We start from the raw sequence: 21883 nt of genomic DNA on the forward strand, positions 1-21883 counted from the left end.
GGATAGTACAAACATACGGTCCCTTAATTGTCGGATAGTCTCCATGTTGGAGGACTCAGAGACATAGACATCCACGGCATACAGAAGGAACTGAAGGAGTTGCAAGCTTGCAAGTCGACAGGTCCAGATGAAATCCCATATCGGTTTTACAGAGTACTTTACAGCACTTCCTCCTTTCATAGACAGCGTTTATCGTGAATCTTTCGCCCAGAGCGAAGTCCCAAGCGACTGGGAAAAAAAGGACAGATGACACTTGAATACAAAAAAGGTAAATATACGGACCCACACAGTTACACCAATATCATTTATATCTGTTTGCTGCAGAGGTCTTGAATACATCCTGGGTTTGAATGTATTAAATTTACTTGAGGTAGAAATGCTTCTGTCGAAAAGTAGTTTTCGAAAGCATCGCTTCTTATCACATAACATCAGGGGAACCATGGATGAAAAGTAACAGCAGATACCATATTCCTGGATTGCCGAAACGCGTGTGTCACGTTGCCCCACTGCAGACTGATGACGAACATTCGAGCGTGCAGACTAGGTTCCAGATGTGGAAGTGGCTAGAAGACTTCTTAAGTAATATAACCTAGTACGTTGTCCTCGACAGCGAGTTTTCATCCAAAGCAAGAGTATTCTTAGGAGTACTCCAGTGTGATAGGACCGTCCTTATTCTCTTTACACATAAATGATCTGACGGAAAGGGTTTGCAGCAACTTACGGCTGTTTGCTGACGATTCTGTGGTGTACGGTGAGGTGTCGTCATTGAGTTATTGTTAGAGAATACAGAATGACTTAGGCAAAATTACCAGAGGTTGAAAATACCGCTTCAGTTTTAAAGTTCTTTTACTATCACATGACCGGTTTCGGGCTCTTATACGCCCATCTTGGTGCTGTGACCCCCGAGCGCCGCGGTTGACGTGTGCAGGAGCGGTGTGCTACCTACGAGCACAGAACATGACTCCCACCTGAAGATGGGCGTATAAGAGTCCGAAACCGGTCATGTGATAATAAAAGAACTTTACAACTGAAGCGGTATTTTCAACCTCTGGTATAATGCTCAGTTGCGGATGCTCCTCCAACAGGATTGTTTGTTAGACAGACTTTTTAGCTGCTGTGATGACAAACAGCTTGCTTCATATGTAGAAAAATGTAAGCTAATGCGGATGAGAAGGAAAACACAATCTTGTAACGTTAGAATACAGCATTAATTAAATACCTAGGTATAACGCTACAAAGCGATATGAAATGGAACGACCACGTCAAGTTGATAGTAGAGACTTCGTTTTATGAGGAGAATTTTAAGAAAGCGTAGCTCATCTATGAAGGTGACGGCGCATAGTACACTGGTGTGACCCATTCTTGAGTATTTCTCAAGTGTTTGGGATCCCCACGAGGTCGGATTACAGAAAGACATTGAAGCAATTCAGAGGCGTGTTGCTAGATTTGTGACCGGTAGGTTTGGCCAGAAAGCAACTATTATGGAGGTACTTCGTGAACGCAAACAGGAGGAAGGAAGACAACGTTCTTTTGATGAAACACTGTGGTGTCACCGCCAGACACCACACTTGCTAGGTGGTAGATTAAATCGGCCGCGGTCCAATTAGTACATGTCGGACCCGCGTGTCGCCACTGTGTGATCGCAGACCTAGCGCCACCACAAGGCAGGTCTCGTGATACGAACAAGCACTCGCCCCAGTTGTACGGACGACCTAGCTAGCGACTAGATGTACGAAGCCTTTCTCTCTCGTTAGCCGAGAGACAGAATAGCCTTCAGCTAAGTTAATGGCTACGAACTAGCAAGGCGCCATTAGCCTTACAGTGATTGTAATTAAAGTCTCCTGTGTATAGTCAAGAGCGATGTACCACAATGATTGATTAAAGATAAGTATTAATCCAGCTACGTACTTTTCTTCATAGCATTAATTACGTAGCCTGTTCCAGTACTCCACGCCCGTCTGCGTTAGTCTAGCGTGCATTTTCAGCCATCTCGATCGACAAGGTGTTGGCCCGGCTGCCGACACATCAAACACTATTGATGAAATTTAGAGAACCGACATTTTAGGCCGACTGGAGGACGATTCTGCTGCCGCCAACTCGCATTTCAAGTAAGGACCACGAAGATAAGATGAGATAAACGAGGTTTCGCACGGATGCTTCTAGACAGTCGTTTTTCTTTGGCTCTATTTGCAAGTGGAACAAAAAAGGGAATAACTGGTGGTAGTACGCAGTACTCTTCGTCATGCACCGTACGGGGACTTACGGAGTATGTACTCGTATATATATATATATATATATATATATATATATATATATATATATGATGTCGGTGCAGAATGTTTGTTCGCCAATGGTAATGCTGTATTCCGAGACAGGGCACCCGCTCACCCACCTTGCGTCGTTCAAAAATGGTTCAAATGGCTCTGAGCACTATGGAACTTAACATCTGAGGTCATCAGTCCCCTACAACTTAGAACTACTTAAACGTAACTAACCTAAGGACACGTCCATGCCCGAGGCAGGATTCGAACCTGCGAGCGTAGCGGTCACTCGGTTCTGGACTGAAGCGCCTAGAACCGCTCGGCCACACCGGCCGGCTTTTCAAGCATATCTAGACACACATACTAGTGACACTTTTCTCCTTGAACAACCAATCTCAATAAAGTTCTTCTGTCAAGAGTAAATTGTAGGCCTGCTCAGAGATTCTTTAGCGCATTCGGTGCGAAATTTATGCGGAACAGTTGTTGCAAAGTTCGTTTCATGAAACCAAAAACGACAGCGAGCAGGCTCCGCACCAGTGAAAGTAGCCATTTTAACTGCCCCTCCTAGTGACAGATGGGGTACTAATGCACTATGTGAATGAAACATGAGGTTGTCAGCTGCAAAATGACACGTTTTTCTTTAATTACTGGAAAACCGTGTAAGTATCAAATTTAAATACATTAAAGTTCCGGTTCATTTTTTCTGTAGGAATAATAAATGGTTCAAATGGCTCTGAGCACTATGGGACTTAACTAATAAGGTCATCAGTCCCTTAGAACTTAAAACTACTTAAACCTAACTAACCTAAGGACATCACACACATCCATGCCCGAGGCAGGATTCGAACCTGCGACCGTAGCGGTCTCGCGGTTCCAGACTGTAGCGCCTAGAGCCGCTAGGCCACCCCGGCCGGCTAGGAATAATAGTTTACACGTAGCGAGCGAGAGAAAATCTCCCCTGTGGTTTTTGAAGGCATCGCAGGCTGCATAAAACTTATCGGTAGCTGACAAGTGCGAGAATTATTGCACAATCAGCATAACAAAAGATGGAAAAGAAAACTGAGGATGTGTTGCATGACGAACAATTTGGCTTTATGAAAGGTAAAGACATCAGAGATGATATTCTGACGTTGCAGTTGATAATGGAAGCAAGACTAAAGAAAAATCAATACACGTTCATACAATTTGTTCCTGGAAAAAGCGTTCGACAATGTGAAACGGTACTAGATGTTCAAAATTCTGAGAGAAATAAGTATAAGCTATAGGGAGAGACGGGTAATATACAACATGTGCAAGAGTCAAGAGCGAATAATAAGAGTGGAAAGTCAAGGGCGAAGGCCTCGGATTAATAAGGGTGTAACAGGGATGTAGTCCTTCGCCCCTGCTGTTGAATCTGTACATCGAAGAAGCAACGATGGAAATAAAAGAGAGATTCAGGAGTGGAATTAAAATTCAAGGTGAAAGAATGTCAGTGATACAATTCGCTGATGATATTGCTATTCTGAGTGGAAGTTAAAACGTCCCCTTAGAAAAATTATACATGAGTGTGCTTGAACTGAAACACAGTATTTTTAGCACAACGCAATCTGACTTTCAAAAATCCCTACAAAATAATGGCCCTGACTAACAATAAACTATACCTTTCACAAATCACTTACCTCACCAAAAATCTTCGTTACTCGAACTACTGTAATACAGCGAGCGCCACTACTGCCAGCTAAATAAAATATTCAAACTACTGAAGGCACTAACTACTGATAGGCATAGTTATCAAATAAAAGATTTTGATAGAGGACAAACAATGTATTTACCTTAATAGTCATAATATATATAGCAGTACATGACATCCATTCGTACAGATGTACTGTTTCTGATGGACACATCTCCAGATTATCCATTCTCAAAAATCCGCCATCTCACTTCCCCACATCCACCACTGCTGGCGGCCGCCTCCAACTGCGCAACGCTATGCGCTGTTCACATCCAGCTGCCCAACACTACAATGGCAGACAACAATGCAAACTAGCCACAGACTGCACACAGCACAGCCACTGATTTTCATACAGAGCGCTACGTAACGTTGCCAATAAGAAAACATAGACAGCCTACTTACAAAGTGAAGAAGATTTACATGATATGCTGAATGGAATGAATAGTCTAATAAGTACAGAGTATGGACTGAGAGTAAATCGAAAAAGGACGAAAATAATGAGACGTAGTAGAAATGAGAACAGCGAGAAAATTAACATGAGGGTTGATGGACATGAAGTAGATGAAGTTAAGGAATTCTCCTACCTAGGCAGCAAAATAACCAGTGGCGGACGAAGTAAGAAGGACATCAAAAGCTGACTAGCACTGTCAAAAAGGACATTCCTAGCCAAGAAAAATCTACTAATATCAAACGTAGGCCCCAATTTGAGGAAGAAATTTTTGAGAATGTTCTTTTGGAGGTAGAGAAACATGGACTATCGGAAAACTGGGACAGAAGAGGATCAAAGCATTTGAGATGTTATGCGTCACACGAATGTTGAAAATTAGGTTGGCTGATAAGGTAAGGAAGGAGGAGGTACTGCGCAGAATTGGTGAGGAAAGGAATGTGTGGGAAACACTGGCAAGGAGTAGGGACAGGATGATAGGACATCTGTTAAGACACCCGGTAATGACTTCCATGGTTCTAGAGGGAGCTGTAGAGGCAAAAGCTGTAGAGGAAGACAGAGGTTGAAATATATCTACCAAATAATTTTAAAAAAAAGTGGGGGGGGGGGGCAGTTGTATGAGGTAACTGTATGAGGTCAAGTTGGCGATTTTTTCTTCTGACAAGGGAACTTTCCCATCGCACGCCCCTCAGATTTAGTTATAAGTTGGCACAGTGGATAGGCCTTGAAAAACTGAACACAGATTACTCGAGAAAACAGGATGAAGTTGTGTGGAACTATGAAAAAAATAAGCAAAATATAAAAACTGAGTAGTCCATGTGCGAGATAGTCAACTTCAAGGAGAGTGTGTGCTCAGGGACGCCGTGGTCCCGTGGTTAGCGTGAGCACCTGCGGAACGAGAGGTCCCTCGAGTGAAAAGTTTATTTTTTTATTTTCAGACAATTATTTTGCGAAGCTGCACACGTACACAAAGCAGTATTGTTTACGTGATCGTGTGTCAATTATCAAAGTTCAGGCACTCACACATAATCAACTTCGCTCTCCAAAATTCCAGGACATGTTCAGATTTGATTGGACATATGCAGGATTGGACGGTCTACACATGGAAAAATTTGAAAACGTTAAAAACATATTTTTTGATAGATCACAGGGAAAACTGTGCGACTGTGAAACCGTTGCATTCATTTGTTGCAGTTTATGTGACAAACTCTTATGTTTTCATCACTTTTTTGGGAGTGATAATCACATCCACAAGAAAACCTAAATCGGGCAAGGTAGAAGAATCTTATTACCCATTCGCCAAGTGTACAAGTTAGGTGGGTCGACAACATATTCCTCTCATGTGACGCACATGCCGTCACCAGTGCGTATAGAATGTATCAGACGTGTTTTCCTGTGGAGGAATCGGTTGACCTATGACCTTGCGATCAAATGTTTTCGGCTCCCATTGGAGAGGCACGTCCATTCGTCTACTAATCGCACGGTTTTGCGGTGCGATCGCAAAACACAGACAGTAAACTAATTACAGTGAACAGAGACGTCAATGAACGAACGGACAGATCATAACTTTGCGAAAAAAAATGAAAGTAAACTTCTCACTAGGGGGAAGACTTGAACTAAGGACCTCCCGTTTCGCAGCTGCTCACGCTAACCACGGGACCACGGCGCTCCTGAGCTCATACTGTCCTTGATGTTGCCTATCTTGCTTTTTTTCATAGTTCCACACAACTTCTTCCTGTTTTCTCGATTGATCTGTGTTCGGTTTTTCAAGGCCTATCCACTGTGCCAACTTATAACTAAATCTGAGGGGGGAGCGATGGGGAGGTTCACTTGTGAGTAGCTTCCAGCTCTTGTAGCTGCTACTTGCTCTTCGAACTGCAATTACTCTCGATACCTGCAGGCGGTCACAGAACTGCCAGACTGCATTAGAGAATTGCTTTGTTACTAGGTACCCTGCCCTCAGCTGGTGTGGCGTGCGCAGCAGCAGTAAGGCTGCGCTATGCGCCGTGCGGCCCACTTTGCCAGTATTACTGGGCCGCGACGTGCCGTGCCGCTGCGTGCTGACGAGGGCGAGGGTGGGCGTGTCGTCGCGTGACCAGAGGCTCTGGCGTCGCCGCGTCTGTTGCGCACTGCGGCAGCGACGACGCCGCGACGGCTGTTACGTGTTGCGGACAGCACGCTGCCAGCAAAACTCTGCTGCCTCCGCCGCTCCCAACTTAACAACAGCAACGCAGAATAAAGACGGGATTAGTCAAATGGCTGGTTCAAATGGCTCTGAGCACTATGCGACTTAACTTCTGAGGTCATCAGTCGCCTAGAACTTAGAACAAATTAAACCTAACTAACGTAAGGACATCACACACATCCATACCCGAGGGAGGATTCGAGCCTGCGACCGTAGCGGTCGCTCGACTCCAGACTGTAGCGTCTAGAACCGCACGGCCACTCCGGTCGGCGGGATTAGTCGACCACAATATTGCAGCACCAGGCAGTGAAGGACACTTCGGTCGGCTTATCGTGAGTTTTTATCGCGATATTTCAGGAAGACACGTTGAACCATTTGATATTATATGCACAACTGTCTTGAAATCATACACTGTGCGATGCACTTTCCTTAGTCACCGCTGTACTCGTTTATTGTAACGTCACCGCGTGTTTCAGATAATGGCCACGGGAGGCCAAGTGCAGTAGTATCGTGATCGGGCTAGTTTCCTCTATTGAACTTCGTGAGAACTACGATGTGCTCAAGCCTAATGCACGTTAGGAATAATTCGATACTGGTGGGTGTCGATTATTTCATTTGCAAACAATAGCTTTATTATAAGAGTAAATGAAAATACCATCTTCATATATAGTCAAGGCTAACAGGCCATTGACCATCTTCTTCTGTGCTGGATGCACACGCATTGCTCGAACTCTTACGGGACTAGGTAAGATTGTCTGCCGCGAGTAATGAGTGTAACGGGTAGGGGCACTACGAATGTAGTGTGTGGACATTAACTTGGGAGTGTGGGTCTGACGGGGAGCATGCAAGGGATAAATCCCTGCAGTAGCACTATTCTCTGTGCCCTCGGTGGCTGAGCTGGATAGAGCGTCTGCCATCCTGGGTTCTAGTCCCGGTCTGGGCACATATTTTCAACTGTCCCCGTTGATGTATATCAAAGCCTGTCGGCAGCTTAGGGTTGCAGCCCTCTGCCGCTAGACGACACCGAATTGGAGCGTGTAGCATGGCAGCATGTACCGTAACCATGACGATGCATGAGAAGAAACAGCGAGTTGTGAACTGTAAGAGTTGTCCACGCGCTGAGCGCACCTCACTCACCATTACACTGCCGGTCGACCGCACACGAGCGCTGCGACATCTACAATAGTCCCACCTTGGCCCTACCCGATTTTCACGTTTCCAGGACTTAAAGGACACCTCCTAGGACATCAGTTTGATAGAGATGAAGCGGTGCAAGCAGAGGTGAGGTTGTGACTCCGTCAAAAATGTCAAACATTCTACAGTGACGTATCAACAAATTGGTCTCTCGTTGGGAGAAATGTGTTGGACGCCAGTGCAACTACGCTGAGAAATAAATATGTAGAAACAAAAAATAAAGATGTAGCTTGTTAATAACATTTGCTTTGTTTAAAAAGCTTTAAGAGCTTTCACATAAAAAAATTCAGTTTCCAGACAAAAAATTCGGAGGCATTACTTCTTAGCACGCCCTCCTATGTAAATGTCATATTTTGTGCATCGCTGCTTTCATTGGACATTATTATTTTAATTTTTAAGTTAATGAACAAGAAAGATAAATTTGTAAATTTTGTAAAACTGTTCACATTCCCACTAAATTATGGCATATTTACGTAATAAATTCGTATAAAGTTAATTTAAGTAGTGTCGTTACCAAAGACGCAAACAATTACAAATAGATTCTTGGCCTACAATTTTAACCTCTCTGATCTTTCAATCTTTCACACTTGGCGTGAAGAGTACTTGTAAGGAGTCTTGTAAAGTCGGCTGAAAAAGTCGGAAATGTTTGTGAAGTCGTATCGAAGAGTGAGAATGCGTAGCTCACGTGTGCAGGCAGAAATAACTTTACTGCGGATGTTGTACAAGCGACAGTAAAAAATTACCGTCTGAGGGCGTTGCTATAGCATATATGCAACGCAGAGCGACTCCGATGCGTCTATGTAAGAACAGACATGCAGGCAAGAGATTAGTGTCGTATTCGTGCCTTTCCGAAGTAGAAAATTTAATGCGGGAACGTAAACTGTTACCAAATTACTCCAAACAGAACCAATGTGCTGTTAGTCTCTTTTGGCTGCCCGAGGACAAACACTGGTTCACATCCGTGGAGAACGTGTATGGAGCAGCAAGTGCCTCGGAAAACACCGTTGCGAAATGGTGCGCCAAGTTCCGTGGAAGGGGTGTTGCTGCTTCATGATGACGCACTTCTCCATATCGAAAATGTAACACAGAAGTAACGCCATCTCAATTGGGAGACCCTCGACCACCCGCACGTCCTATAGCCCAGATCCCTCGCCATGAGATTATCGCACCTTCGGTCCCTTAAAAACGGCATTAAAGGGTCGACGATTCCTGTCGAACGAAGACGTGCAACAGGCAGTTACGACTTCTTCACGCAGCAGGCCACGGTGTCTTGCCAAACGCATATCTTCAACCAGGTGCCTCGGCGGAATGATTTTCCCAATGTTCACTGCAATTTTGACTGACTGGCTTACCCATTCTGGACTATACGACGTTCTAACGGAAACTTTTTGACCGCACCTTATATAATTATTGCGGGCCAGTCACTTGAGTTTTTAGAAAACAGAAGCTAAAACGCGTGAATTTTTATTATTTAGAATCCGAAGTCACCCACTGTACCGTAACGATTTTGGAATCTCCAGAATTCTTTCTGGAGGATAAATTCGAGACAACAGTCGTACCCTGAATTACACAACGGAGCCAATATAAAACGAGCTGAGCACCAAATTCGAAATAATTCTTTGTGGACAGGACCATTTTAAAAATACGGAATATGACATACTTGATGACCTTTATTAAACATGGCATGTCACAATACGAGCCAGTTTTCTCTCAGACATCCGGCTTCGGCTCCGTCATACACTCTCAGCGACTGCAGAAACCTCTGTCCCATAGTCATTGCGCTAACCGTCGCAAACGGTCTGATTATCGAGTCAAAAATACAGTGTATTGTTCTTGTGATCTTCAGTCCAAAGACTGGTTTGCTGCAGCTCTCCATGATACTCCATCCTGTGCAAATATCTTGATCTGCGAGTAACTACTGCAGACTACATCCTTCTGAATCTGCTTAATGCATTCGTCTCTTGGTCCCCCTCAACGATTTTTACCCTCCATACTTCCCTCCGGTACTAAATTGGTGATACCTTGATGTCTCAGAACGTGTCCTACCAACCGATCCTTTCTTCTAGTCAAGTTGTGCCACAGATTCCTCTTCTCCTCAATTCAGTTCAGTACCCCCTCAGATGTTACGTGATCTACCCATCTACTCTCCACCATTCTTCTGTAACACCACATTACAATAACTTCTATTGTCTTCTCTAAATTATTTATCGCCTATGTTTCACATCCTTACATAGCTACACTCCACACAAATACTTTCGGAAAAGACTTCCTGACGCTTAATATACTCGATGTTAACAAATTTGTCTTCTTCAGAAACGCCTTCCTTGCCATGGACAGTCTATTTTTTATATCCTGTCTACTTGGACCATCCTCAGTTATTTTTCTGCCCAAATAGCAAACCTCATCTACTCCTTTAAGTGTCTCATTTTCTAATCTAATTCCCTCAGCTTCACCTCATGTATTCGACTACATTCCATTATCCTCGTTTTGCTTTTGTTAATGTTCATCTTATATCCACCTTTCAAGGTACTGTCCATTCCGTTCAACTGCTGTTCCAAGTCCTTTGCTGTCTCGGACAGATTTACTATGTCATCGGCAGACATCAACTTTTTTATTTCTTCTCCCTGTATTTTAATACCTGTTCCAAATTTTTCTTTGGTTTCCTTTACTGCTTGATCAAAGTACAGATTGAGTAACACTAGGGATAGGCATCAACAATGTATCACTCCCTTCTTAACCACTGCTTCCCTTTCGTGTCCCGCAACTCTCATCACTGCCTTCTGGTACAAGTTGTAAAGAGCCTTTCAAAAATTCAAGTGGCTCTGAGCACTATGGGACTTAACATCTGAGGTCATCAGTCCCCTAGAACTTAGAACTACTTCAGCCTAACTAACCTAAGGACATCACACACATCCATGCCCAAGGCATGATTCGAACCTGCGACCGTAGCGGTCGCGCTGTTCCAGACTGAAGCGCCTAGAACCGCTCGGCCACCATGGCCGACTAAATAGCCTTTCGTTCCCTGTATTTTCCCCCTGCCACCTTCAGAATTTCAAGGAGAGTGTTCCAGTCAACATTGTAAAATGCAATAAACAAGTCTACAAATACAATAAACGTAGTTTTGCCTTTCCTTGACCTTGCTTGTAATTTAAGTCGTAGGGTTAGTATCGCCTCGCGTGTTCCTACATTCCTACGGAATCCAAATTGATCTTCGCTAAGGTCGACTTCTACCAGTTTTTCCATTCGCCTGTAAAGAATTCGTGTTCATATTTTACAAAAATACAGTACTGGATATTTAAATTGCAGCACCAGGAAGGGTAGCAGAAAACTAAAATTTACTGATTGTTCATGTACGCTAAGGTAACAAGAGAAGATGACTAAATTTGTAAGTACGGTGTTTAAGTGCCTGTGTTTTTCGAAAAACGATGCAATATTCCTTCGGACATTCATACATGTCGGAAGAAACAGGCACTGCTGCGACTACAGTCGTAATGAAATACATGAAATGTATTGGCAGTTGCGAATATGGATAAACATCAGCTTTATAACGGAATGATAACAATGAGAATTTGTGGATGCGTGCATGTTCGAAGGAACACTGCATCACACTTCTGAACAACACAGGCACTGCAACACCGTATTTGTCCACCGATACTGGGCATCTACTATACAAATCACATTTAAGTGCCTGGCAGAGGGTTCATCGAACCACCTTCACAATTCTCTATTATTCCAATGTCATGTAGCGCGCGGAAAGTATGAACACCTATATCATTCCGCACGAGCTCAGATTCCCCTTATTTTATCTTGGTGATCGTTCCTCCCTATGTAGGTCGGTGTCAACAAAATATTTTAGCATTCGGAGGAGAAGCGACTTTCAAGTGAAATGTTTCTCCTGCACCTACATGGGAGTATATATGATATATGTACGAGTGCAGGTCGTAAACCCATTGGGTCTGGCCGTGAGTTGTGCTTGGATAGCCTAACGGTAAAATGACCGCTAGCGATAAGCGGGAAATGCGGTTTCGAGTTCGAGTCCGGCACAAATTTTCATTGTCGTCATTCCATTATATATCTGATGGTTGTCCATATTCGCAACTGCGAACACATTTCATGTAAATTTGTAAGTGGTTTCGGAGTATACAGGGTGCGAAAATTAGTACACGGAGCTTCGACATCTAGCTGCAACGACAGCTCAGCATCGAGTTGAGCTGAGCTTGTCGGCAGATAAGGATACGTCATTCCACGTTGCTTTAACACGATGCCAGAGTTCATCAGTCATACCGTAGTGCCTGGCAAGTAATGGCATGCCAGAGCCTCAGCAACCCACGAAGAGATATTTTCAACGAATCAAAGATCTGGAAAATGTGCTGGATACGGCAACAGTCAAATAACTTCCGTATTGAGGTGGTCACGACAGTGCAGGTAACTGCCATGATACCGCCACAGAGCCTTCGAATATAAATCACAACAATCAGCGTTGAAATGTCAAAAATGAAGTACGTTTGCCGGCTATCGGAATCAGAGGTGATCGCGGTTTGTACCCAACGAGCCCTTTACCACCACGCAAGGTCTTGTCTCATCCGATGATGACAAATGCAATCTGACAATGTTTTCCTTTTTTTTATGCATCGCGATGCTGTACCCAGAACCGAAACTCGTCTCAAAAGGTGACGTGGTGCCACCCTGCGTCCAGAGTTGTCGCTGGGCGCATCACTGTTGACACACCTCTCTCTGCTGCCGCGTCGAGGGAAGCTGCAACAGTCCATGGTGCTGCTGACGTCACGCTGCTTGTGTGGGTACTTGTCTTGAAGGAAAGCAATCCCATTTCCTGACTCTTTTCAGATTTATACTGGCGCAGTTCCATTACGCACTGAAAACTCTTTGTGTCCACGTAGGTAGAGATAAGAGGCACACGATGTGTCTTTACAATGCTGTACGACCGAGTGAACAATATGTCTCTCCCATCTCTAGCCGAGTGGGGCCGCTGAGATCCTGCATTGGATGGCGTTGAAGGGTCCCGATGAAAGCGAACAGCAGTGTCGCAAACGATAAACAGCAGTCTCAACTGGAACGATCCTGTTTCTGTTGAATTCTGGCACGTGCTGATAAACGTTTCCCCTTCTTACAAGAGACGTGATATGGTCTTCTTAGAACCAATATTCAAGTGTGATTTTCAAGTGAGAAACCGGCTATATAATCATTATCCATATACAAAATGTAGATGGCTTAAGTCCTAATTACTGCATGCGGTTGCGCTGAAACGCTAACCATTCGCAGATATTAGCATTTATTACACTTCCTTATTAATTTAACGTTGCTTGTATGCCGTCTTCGGCGGCGCGGGATTAGCCGAGCGGTATAGAGCGCTGCAGTCAAGGACTGCGCGGCTGGTCCCGGCGGAGGTTCGAGTCCTCCCTCGGGCATGGGTGGGTGTGTTTGTCCTTAGGATAATTTAGGTTAAGTAGTGTGTAAGCTTAGGGACTGATGACCTTAGCAGATAAGTCCCATAAGATTTCACACACATTTGAACATTTTTGTATGCCGTCTTCTTGGCGTTGCGTTTGTAATCACTATCAGACCGCGGCGAAAATTTGCCTATCAGTATTTTGCTGTAGCATAGGAGTATGCATAAAGATCATTCTGACCAATGTCACTGGCGAAAAAAGTCACAGGAAAAGGAGAGAAACAAGCAGTTTTTATCCCATGGATACAAAGCATTCAGACCCCATACACAGAATCATCTCGACGGATCTCGCTCTCAAAGGTATTGCGTGCGCGTCCCCGATCAACAAATCTCAAGAGAAGACTATTAAGCACTGAAAAATGGATCTTTCACTGTCAGGTTTCTCCCACGAGCAATTTTATGCTGTTTGATCAAGGTAATTCAGAAAATGTATTCATTGTTGCTACTGAAGATGAAACTACAAACGTTGTTCAAGGACAAATTTTACTTTGACATTATGAAAAATACGTTTTTTTAACTTTATCTCTGTGGTCAAGATTTCTTAAGCTTCTAAATATAATTAGTTACGTTTCACAAAATACACAGAAGTGATTTGTTTTCTTCTTGGAAGACTGTGATGAGTGAGTAAACAGGAAAAGATTGTAATTAGCTTGTTAAAAATATTTCATTTGTCTCTAATTATTCAGAGTGAACGTAAAACATTTGAAAAGCTTGCATGGTGATGCAGGGGAGCTAGCGCTGAGAAATAATTGTTAAGAAAAATATTGTATACGTTGTGCCGTTTCGGAGTTAATTAGTACTGAAGTTAGCCAATCAGGCCGTTACACGCGCAAATTCATGCGAACCGCCAGAGACTGTCTCGCCAAACTTACCCTTCGTTTGATTTCCTTAAAGCGAACAAGAGAGCGATACAAAAATTGGACACGGGACGGTAGTAAGGACGGAAACCAAGCCAAAGGCTCAGCCCTCTCCTGCGCTATGAGAACAACTGGCATTAACTGCAACAGTGTGATTGGCCAACCTGAAAGCTAATTAACTTGGAAACGGCTCAACGTATTCAATTTTCTCTGAACAGTTATTTCCGAGCACAACCTTGCAATCTTTTCAGACTATTTCTGACCAACCTGTAGAGTGACGACTGTAGTTCCACATATACAGTAGAAGAGAGCCTGAGTGTACAAAATAAATTGCATTCAGAAATGCACACCACCATGTGTAGAGGTATGGGTGTTTAAAGTAGCTTTTCATAATGCAACCATCAAGTACAGGGCAGATTAAACATAACGGCGTTTTGCAACCTAAGAGACTTGACTGGCAATGCCGTCCCTACCAACTTCCATGTCTACACGATGGCTAACTGTATGATGTTATACCCAGGATATTGCAGATACATTCTTCGATCGCTTTCGGTGACACAGAGTTACAGATACCTGATGTTAATGAAAGACTCGTGGTCGCCCCAACAGAAGAAATATCAGCTATGAAACAGCAGAACATTAATGACAGACTAGTTAAACCTCCTCGGCTGTCTGGTCAGTGCGGATGACTATTCGGGGGACCCGTGTTCGATTAACGGTACTATCAGCGATTTTTCGTTGGTAGGGGCACTGCTACGGCATGCGTTCAGTTTTCTGAGGCCAGCTCAGGAGCTATTCGGGATCAGAAGCGGTTCCAGCGTCAAAAAAACCTGTAACGATTGGGGGAGCGGTGCGCTGACCACGTGCCCCTCTATACAGCATCCAATGACGCCACTGGCGGAGGACGACAAGCGGTCGGTCAGACACAAGGCTGAACTTTATTTAATTTCGTTAATAAACCCAGCAAATTTCACTGTTGATTTTTCCAACTGAGTTGAAACTCAGCGTCGCTACTGACCAACATTAGGTGGTTGTAATAAAATTCTTGAGACAGTATCAGCTGACTGCTATCAATGTTTCAACGTAAAGATATACTATTTCTTTGTATCCCGTGAAATCGAAACGAAATTAGAAACAGTTCTAACCTCTCACTAGGCTTAGTATCAGCCGATGAGCAACGAATAAAAGTGAACAGCAAACAGCTGTTATATTTTTAAAAAGCGAAAATAGATAAACGTGCTACAGGGGACTATAAAACGCGTACCGTTGCGTAAAGCATTGATAACCAGAACAAATCTTCCAGGAGGTCTTCGACATGGTGGTGAGAGGAACGTTATTTTTGCGCAGATGCGAAGCAGTTTTAGTAGTGGAGTATATTATGGCGCTGCTTACGTAGACTGAAAGAGTTTCCAGCGCTCAGCGGAACTGCGCCAGTGTGTATTTGAAAAGAGAGACTACAGAACAGCTGATAGCGCGGAATTCCGGCGTTTACAGCGCGCTGCCTCGTATTCCTCAGTCCCACTCTGTGTTTAAGTTACGCCGGGAAAAACGCGAGCCGCGGGCCCCACCAAAGGCTGCCTGTAGCTCGTGTGTGAATACGGGAACGGCATAACCAGAGGTACTGCGGTTCATTGGTCATAATCGGCACCGGGGAGAAACATCATATTCCGCTGCATATTTTACGCTCATTTCTTTTGCAGACCACGCGCTTTTCCCTGAATTTTTGGCCTTTTATTAGCTACGCCTCGCACTGTGATTAAAGCGCAATTATTCTTCTTCGTGCCCCAATGGTACAGACCAACTCACATAATCTACTCCTGTCTTTGAGAGCAGCAAATGTAGTTCTACGATTTACTGTCGGAATCATTTTTATCATTTCCTCTTCTCTCTTTTTCTTTACTCTTCTATGTAGTTAATTTCCAAGGTAGGTTTGTTTACTAACTTTGAACTAACTACCTGAACTAACTGAATACCCCCAGGAGGAGTCCTTTAAACCCCCTACTCGTATTCTCCATCTCTCCCTTCAGACAGAGGGGCAATTACACTACTCGCCATTAAAATTGCTACACCAAGAAAAAATGTAGGTGATAAACGAGTATTCATTGGACAAATATATAATACTAGAACCGACATGAGATTACATTTTCACACAATTTGGGTGCATAGATCCCGAGAAACCAGTACCCAGAACAACCACCTCTGGCCGTAATAACGGCCTTGCTATGCCTGGGCATTGAGTCAAATAGATCTACCCATGCAGCTTCAACACGATACCACAGTTCATCAAGAGTAGTGACTGGCGTATTGTGACGAGCCAGTTGCTCGGCCACCATTGACCAGACGTTTTCAATTGGTGAGAGATTTGGAGAACGTGCTGGCCAGGGCAGCAGTCGAACATTTTCTGTACCCACAAAGGCCCGTACAGGACCTGCAACATGCGGTCGTGCATTATCCTGCTGAAATGTAGGGTTTCGCAGGGATCGAATGACGGGTAGAGCCACAGGTCGTAACACATCAGAAATGTAACGTCCTCTGTTCAAAGTGCCGCCAATGCGAACAAGAGGTGACCGAGACGAGTAACCAATGGCACCTCGTACCATCACGACGGCTGATACGCCAATATGGCGCTGACGAATAGACGCTACCTATGTGCGTTCACTGCGATGTCGCCAAACATGGATGCGACCATCATGATGCTGTAAACAGAACCTGGATTCATCCGAAAAAATGACGTTTTGCCATTCGTGCACCCAGGTTCGTCGTTGAGTACACCATCACAGGCGCTCCTGTCTGTGATGCAGCGTCAAGGGTAACTGCAGCCATGGTCTCCGAGCTGATAGTCCATTCTGCTGCAAACGTCGTCGAACTGTTCGTGGAGATGGTCGTTGTCTTGCAAACGTCCCCATCTGTTGACTCAGGGATCGAGACGTGGCTGCACGATCCGTTACAAGGATGCGCATAAGGTGGCTGTCATCTCGACTGCTAGCAATACGAGGCCGTTGGGATCCAACACGGAGTTCCGTATTAGCCTCCTGAACCCACCGATTCCATATTCTGCTAACAGTCGTTGGATTTCGACCAACAAGAGCAGCAATGTCGCGATACGATAAACCGCAATCGCGATAGACTACAATGCGACCTTTATCAAAGTGGGAAACGTGATGGTACGCATTTCTCTTCCTTACAAGAGGCATCACAACAACGTTTCACCAGGCAACGCCGGTCAACTGCTGTTTGTGTATGAGAAATCGGTTGGAAACTTTCCTCGTGTCAGCACGTTGTAGATGTCGCCACCGGCGCCAATCTTGTGCGAATGCTCTGAAAAGCTAATCATTTGCATATCACAGCATCTCCTTCCTGTCGGTTAAATTTCGCGTCTGTAGCACGTCATCTTCGTCGTGTAGCAATTTTAATGGCCAATAGAGTGTAATAAGAAATTGGTGTAATGGACAGATTCCGCTCACTGAAGTGTGTTCCAGGCAAAGCTTAAGTAATATCATTAGCTTAAAATAATCTTCTGCATAAAAGTACCTACAAGTGAACTCCTTATTATACAGGCTGTCCGAAATTTGCCGTTGTACACTTCTAGAAATAATAGAAGGGAGTCAGTACATAATATTTTGGATAGGAATCCATGTCCGTGAATGTAATCCAACGATACTACAGAGTGTCAAAGTTACTGGCGCCGGATTATGGAGAAAGGTAAATGCATCAATTTGGGATAAGCGTCCCGGTACCGGAAACGAACGAGTCGAAAGTTATAAGCGAAAATCTTTCTGATACCTCTGACAGTGGAATACGTGCACCGGTACTGCTGCTATTGGGTAGGCAATTTTCAGATGTAGTAGTATGGACCAAAAAAAAAAAATTAAAAAATTTAAAAAGAATAAAAAAAATGTCTGGTCAACATGGGTTCTGTAGAACGCGTAACTTAAGAGCTATGAGCCTTGTGAAACATGTGTCCTCTATCTAGTGAATTTAGTGTCCATCTAGAGGAGATGTGTTTCGCACTGGCGAACATGAACAAGTACGCATAGCTCATCGTAGATGCCTTTGGAGCTCATGTTCACTAGATATGTTTTCTTCTTGTGGTTCGTACTACCACCTCTGAAAGTTCCATACCCTACATTCTTAGCAACAACAATAACGGTACATGTATTCCACTGTCAGAGGTATGAGAATTATTTTAGTTTCTAACTTTCGACTCGTTCATTTCCGAAGCAGGAATTCTTATTTCAAATTGATGCATTTACCCGTCTCCATTATCCCTGAAAGTTTGTGACATCATCATGCAATTACCCTGCGTATACATACACTTACAGGCTCTGGCCCCTCTAACGTTGACGTTCTGTAGCATCGTTGGATTCATATTCAAAGTAGTATGTACTCACACTAATTTACAAGCATCAGAAGTCTGTAACGGGAATTTCGGAATATCCGGTACCCGGTACTTCCTTCTCTTATAGTCATCCGTCTGTTGTTTAGGGTATTTAAAACAACAACTTAACTTTTTTCAAATTTTATAATAAAATATAATAGTTCCTTTAAGCTTAAAACTGTTACAGTTCTACAAAGTGGTTACTGACGTGTTGCCAGAGAAAATCAGACATTTACTGTTGGCTGTGGAGTCGGGTCACCAGCGGTAAGGGCATTTTCCGACAAGTTGCACCGTTCTTGTGTATAGTAGGTAGAAGTTGCGGAATTCATGTGAGCAACGATAAATGGAGGCATCTTTGCTTAAACTCTTGTTTTCAAACGTATAAATATTACACAAGCCCATGTAAAATGCTTTGTTTCTGTAACTAACTTTTTTTTTCTTGGCCTAGTCGTGAAATGAACTCAGGAACAATGACTACCTACCTTCCTTAGCCTCCTAAGCTATTTTATGGTTTAAATGATTACATAATAACTGAAATAACACCACATACCTCTCAACGTGTGAAATTTCATTTTGTTTCCTCCTCCGATTCTTGGTGCTTCACGTTTCTGTCAGTTGTCGTGCACCGCATGCTGGAGTGACGACTAATTGCTCAGTACTCCACCCCTCCCCCAAATCCTGAAGCCTTGTTTGCTTTGTTCTCTCTCACGTCTTTACGTCCCACTGAGGTGACGTTACGTATGCTGCTAAGCGTGACATTCAGAACAGTAATCTTGATCTATCACACTGAAACATTTTGGTTATTTCATCGTAACATTACTTTTATAGAAAATAACATCGATTTCGTTAAAACCTGTTTCAAGACGCCATACAAAATATACATGCAGACGATACAAGAAACAATATCGCTCAAGAATAATCAACGACATTCGAAATGGAACTGTGCATGATTCAAATAAAGTTACTTTCCGACTAAAGGCAGTAGTTACGGAAAAATTCATTTGTACTCCATGCCTGTTACAATTGTTAGCGACCGATCGGTCCTTACTCATGTTCTGATCAAAACACATACCTGGTTTGTGGTCTCCTGTGCTAGATCAGTGTTTCTAGAATCCAGAACACGTTTTAGTGGTCAAAGAATTCAGACCCCATCATTTCACACATTTTATTAAAGCTTTCGTTGACACAGAAGGTAGTGGGCTCGTTACAGGCTGTTCTGATGCCTGCCTTATTTAAGACTTTCTCCATGTATAACATTTAACAATATGTCCAATGTAGTTCAATATCCAATGAGATGCGGAGCTACAGTTGAGGTAGAGAGGTCCAGAAAATGTATGATTACACTCAGCATGTACTGTATGGACGTCAGAGTCGCACGAAGAATCTTCAATCAAGAAGTTGCCTGTTGGCGAGTACCGTCACAATTAATACTGACCCGCAAGCGACCAGGAAGACACAGCGGTCTTTAAGATGTGCCCATCTTTAGAAGAAGATAAATCCGCCGAGAACCTTCCTGATTGTTCGATTCAAAGATAAACTTCTTGGAAAACACTGAATCGTCTACGCAATACCAGATCTAGAAAGAGAGTTTAGATGTGTCAGTCGAGTTATTTCGAAGATAACGTTTGTTGCATAAAAGATTTCTTGCCACGTATATTCAATATAAAACCTCGAGCTTTCAACGGTTATCTCCATCGTCTTAGTCGGGGGCAATTGACTGCCACAACTGCTGCTATGGTGGCCTCATACAGCACACAGAGGGCTTGTGATTCGTCGGTAATTACGTAATGCTGTCGGAGACGGTGTCAAAGCCTGCGCTGGTGAATCCAACGACCTCGTAGTAGCGTAGACGTTGCGAGAAATACATCTGGCTCTTCTGTGCATCAGAGACAGAAGAAGATGTCTCCCTCCTAAGAGTCGGCTGGCGGATTTCCCGGGTATTTCGGTATTCATCTGCAGGTTTGTTTATGCATTCCGTAGTCAGAGTCAGACCGAACCAGTACTGGTCAGCACGTCTTTCATGCGACGCGCATTGCCCACGGCAAGTTTACTGTGTTACCACGAATGATGTTTAAAGCGAACTTTTACGTATCTTTTCAGTAGATCAGTCCAAAATTAGTGTAGTGCGATGTTCATTTTATCGATGTATTTCAAGAGAGACAGTAAAACACGAAGAGGAACCAGTACCCCACCAGCTACAGCACCACCCTGGACCGCACTTGCTACTACCGCCATACAACAGCTTCGCTCAGTCGCTAGTGGAGCACTGATTACTCCTCCTGCTTTACTATCAACGTTCATACACATCTATGAAATGGACATCTCTCTACACTAATTTGTGACAGTTCTCGCGAACGAGCAAGAAAAACTTATTTTTTAAAGATCGTTTCCTTTGAAGTGGGAAACAAACCGACGTCACTTTCCATCGACAGTGGGCGCCGCATTGAAAGATGTGATGAGCAGTACTTGTTTGGGCTGACTTCAGCTACCCATTGCAGAAACGAAACTGCAAATACGTGTCGAAACAAGAAAGAAAATAAGCCTGCCGACTGTTAGGAGAGACACAGACTGCAGACTGAGGTGACAAAAGTAATAGGATACCGATATGAACATATACAGACGGCGATAGTAACGTATAGAAGGACAGTGCATTGGCGGGGCTGTCATTTGTACTCCGATGATTCATTTGAAAAGGTCTCCGACGTGATTGTGGCCACACGAAAGTAGCTAACAGACTTTTAACACGAAATGATACTTGCAACGAGACATACGGGACATCCCATTTCGAAAACTGTAGATAATTCAATATTCCGGGATTCACAGTGGCCGGCCGGAGTGTACGTGCGGTTCTAGGCGCTACAGTCTGGAACCGAGCGACCGCTACGGTCGCAGGTTCGAATCCTGCCTCGGGCATGGATGTGTGTGATGTCCTTAGATTAGTTAGGTTTAATTAGTTCTAAGTTCTAGGCGACTGGTGACCTCAGAAGTTAAGTCGCATAGTGCTCAGAGCCATTTGAACCAATTTGATTCACAGTGTCAAGAGGTAGGTATTACCTACCACCGCGGATAACGCAGTTCAAAATGGTTCAAATGGCTCTAAGCGCTATGGGACTCATCATCTGAGGTCATCAGTCCCCTAGACTTAGAACTACTTAAACCTAACTAACCTAAGGAAAACACACACATCCATGCCCGACGCAGGATTCGAACCTGCGACCGTAGCAGCTGCGCGGTTCCGGACTGCATCGCCTCAAACCACTCGGCCACAGCGGCCGGTGACAACGCAATGGACGACGGCCTTCACTTAACGACCGAGAGCAGCGCCGTTTGGGTAGAGTTGTCAGTGCCAGCAGAAAAGCAACACCGTGTGAAATAATTGCACATT

Source organism: Schistocerca piceifrons, chromosome 2 (assembly GCF_021461385.2).
Source record: "Schistocerca piceifrons isolate TAMUIC-IGC-003096 chromosome 2, iqSchPice1.1, whole genome shotgun sequence".
In the NCBI taxonomy this organism is placed as follows: domain Eukaryota; kingdom Metazoa; phylum Arthropoda; class Insecta; order Orthoptera; family Acrididae; genus Schistocerca; species Schistocerca piceifrons.